Here is a 2,932-nt window from a genome sequence, read left to right on the forward strand (position 1 = left end):
ACTCTGTCTAGTTACTACGAGAACGAGCTATACGAGGAGGATCCACCTTCATCACCCATATCCACTTCTTCAGCTGAGACAGTCACATCTCCGGAATTTCCAGTCATGGCTAAAGAAGCAACTATAGCAAGTCACTCTGAGCCGACAGCTGCAAATCTTTACAAGGGGTTCGAATTACCGGGAGCTAATAGGAAATTCGAACCGAAGCCTTCTTATATCAACTTGGTGGAGAGGAACCAATTTGGGGGTGTTGCAAATGAAGATGCAGCCAAGCATATGGAGATATTTATTGATTATTGCTGCTCTATACCCCCGCCGACCGGTGTGACCCAGGACCAGATAAAGGAGACTATGTTTATATTCTCACTCCGCGATGCTTCAAGGGAGTGGTACAGAGATCTGGACCGAGCTGCTAATAGGATCACCGACTGGAATTCTTTGGCCTTGGCATTCTACAAGAAGTACTTTTCTGCCTCGAAGACGAATGCTATCAGAGCTCAAATCACGAGCTTTAAACAGGGGCCTGATGAGAATTTTCATGAGGCATGGGTTCGTTTCAAGAAGCTGGTGCGAACCATTCCGCATCATGGGTTTGAGAAATGGAGCCTATGCAATCAGTTCTACAATGGGCTCTATGACGATCAGAGGGCTATCCTGGATGCGACAGACTAATGGCGATTCCGGGGAGAATACGGGGAGACTAAGGGGTGGAAGATCATTGATGACTTGGCCACCCACAAAGCTGAGTATGGGAATTCCCGGGGAAATCAAAGGAGAGCTGCTGAATCTCCTTCTGTAGCTGCATTAGAAGCTCTCACGGCGATATTTGACAAGTACGAGTTGGGAGGAGCTTCAAAAGGAGGGATTTACCATGTAAATGCTGTTTCAGACGATCCTTTCGTCTGTAAAAGATGTTAAGCTGAGGGACATGTTTCGGACAATTGTCCTAGTCCCTTTGAGTCTTGTGCTGCCTTTCAACATTATAGGCAGACAAACACATACTATGAGCCGAATGTCCACCCAAACTTGAGGTGGAGTAGCCAAAATTTCTTGAATCCGACTCAACCTCCGCAGCAGCAGCAGCTGCAGAACTATGTGCCCCCTCATAAGCAACAACAGTACCAAAAGCCTCCTTATGTCCCACACAGCAGAGAACAAGTCCAAGGTTCGGTTTCAATGAAGTTGAGAATTTGTTGCTGAAGGAATCCCAGGCTAGAGAGGCCGGGATGAAGATGTTGGAGAGCCAAATTGCCCAATTGGCTAGCAAGAATACAACTCGAGCTCCGGGACATTTACCGACTCAAACTGATCAAAAGGAGACCCATAATGCCATTACCTTGAGGAGTGGGTCTACCCTTGATGGGCCCGCTATGGCTGAGGGTGTCACTGGAAAAGATGAGGCGGAAACGAGCAAAGAGAAGGCTATGACGAACAAAAACAAGAAAAAGACGATCAGCAGGTATGTCAGTCGATCGACTGACATACCCAGTCGATCGACTGGTTCGCGACAACCAGAAGCTACTGTTCCTTTAGAGGTCAGTCGATCGACTTACCAACCTGGTCGATCGACTGACAGCGCTGCTGATGGTGATTCTTTTCGTCCTCCGATGCCCGATAACTTGAGGGACCACATGTTTCGGGGTACTACTGCGCCGAAAATATTGAGGACCGACCCGACTGCTGATGGGTCCGTTCCGGTTCCGAAGTACGACCCTTTGTCGATTAATGGTTCACATTTGAGACGGTCTGAAGAAGGGTCAAGCTACAACAAAGAGAAGGTGGTGGATTTTCAGCCTAAATCCACTGACGCCGGCATGAGAGATTTAGAGGAGAGGGCTAAGTTGCTACTTTCAGCCCCGTATCCGAAGAGATTGGTGCCGACGAAGGAACAGGTATCGTTTAATAAATTTGAAAATGTTGTTCGTAGTTTAAACGTACAAGTATCTTTCCTTGAATTAGTCAATCAAGTGCTTGCTTATATGAAAGTTATGAAGCAATTACAGTCTAAAAAGAAGTCACTTGAAACTGTGCATACTGTCGCACTAACTGTGGAGACATGCTCTTATTTGACCCATACTACACCCCTTAAGCTAGAAGACCCGGGTAGTTTTTCTGTCCCATGTAATATTGGCACCTTTCCTATAGAGAAAGCCTTATGTGACCTAGGAGCCAGTATTAGTGTAATGCCCTTGAGTCTTGCTAGGAAGCTCAAATTGACTAGGTTTGCAGTAACCAACATGACAGTATAGATGGCTGATCGCTCTGCGGTCCAGCCAATAGGAGTCTTAGAGGACATTCCCGTGCAAATAGGGAAGTTCTTTTTCCCTGTAGACTTCGTAGTACTAGATATGCCCGAAGATGCCCACATTCTTATCATTTTGGGTAGACCATTCCTGCACACTGCTGGTGCAGTTATTGATGTTGGTTCGGGTACTTTGACCTTTAAGTAGGGAAGCACTCCATTGTCTTTGCCCATATGGCTAGGAAGAAAGACCCCATGTGGCCCGTAACTTGTAATACGGTTTCTAAAAAGAAATCTTATTTTATACTTCCTGATATGCCTATCTCTACCCCTACTCCTGTTGTGACACCTCTGCCCCAGATTGGGAGCAAAGTGGAGGAAGATTCTTCTGTTTTAGACATTGCAGGAGCTGGTTTGGGGAAGGAAGAGCCACATGTTGCTCCAGCTGTGAAGGAGCCAATAGTTCAAAGAGGCGGTCTAGGATGCCTTAGCTATGGCACTGATGAGGAGCCTGAAGATGAGCCAGTCAAAGCAACGGAGTCTGATCTGGATTCCGACGAGTCCGAAGAGGTCATTGAGTGGGAAGATGTCCGACATGTTGATCCGTTGAGCTTGACGGATGATGAAGTTGAGAAGAGTGCCGCTGAGAAGATGAGCACTGTTGAGGCTACCTCTTGTAGCCAGAAGCCA

At 46.9% G+C, this 2,932-nt stretch overlaps 1 non-coding gene across 1 annotated transcript; it reads right to left on the reverse strand.

Annotated features, from left to right (window-relative positions):
• Nucleotides 1–486: 486 nt before the first annotated feature.
• On the reverse strand, nucleotides 487–593 carry LOC141640325 (small nucleolar RNA R71). Its single transcript, XR_012542956.1, has one exon. It is a non-coding gene; the product is annotated as a small nucleolar RNA R71 (small nucleolar RNA).
• Between the last annotated feature and the right edge of the window lie 2,339 nt (nucleotides 594–2,932).

Source organism: Silene latifolia, unplaced genomic scaffold, assembly GCF_048544455.1.
Source record: "Silene latifolia isolate original U9 population unplaced genomic scaffold, ASM4854445v1 scaffold_75, whole genome shotgun sequence".
NCBI classification, from domain to species: Eukaryota; Viridiplantae; Streptophyta; class Magnoliopsida; order Caryophyllales; family Caryophyllaceae; genus Silene; species Silene latifolia.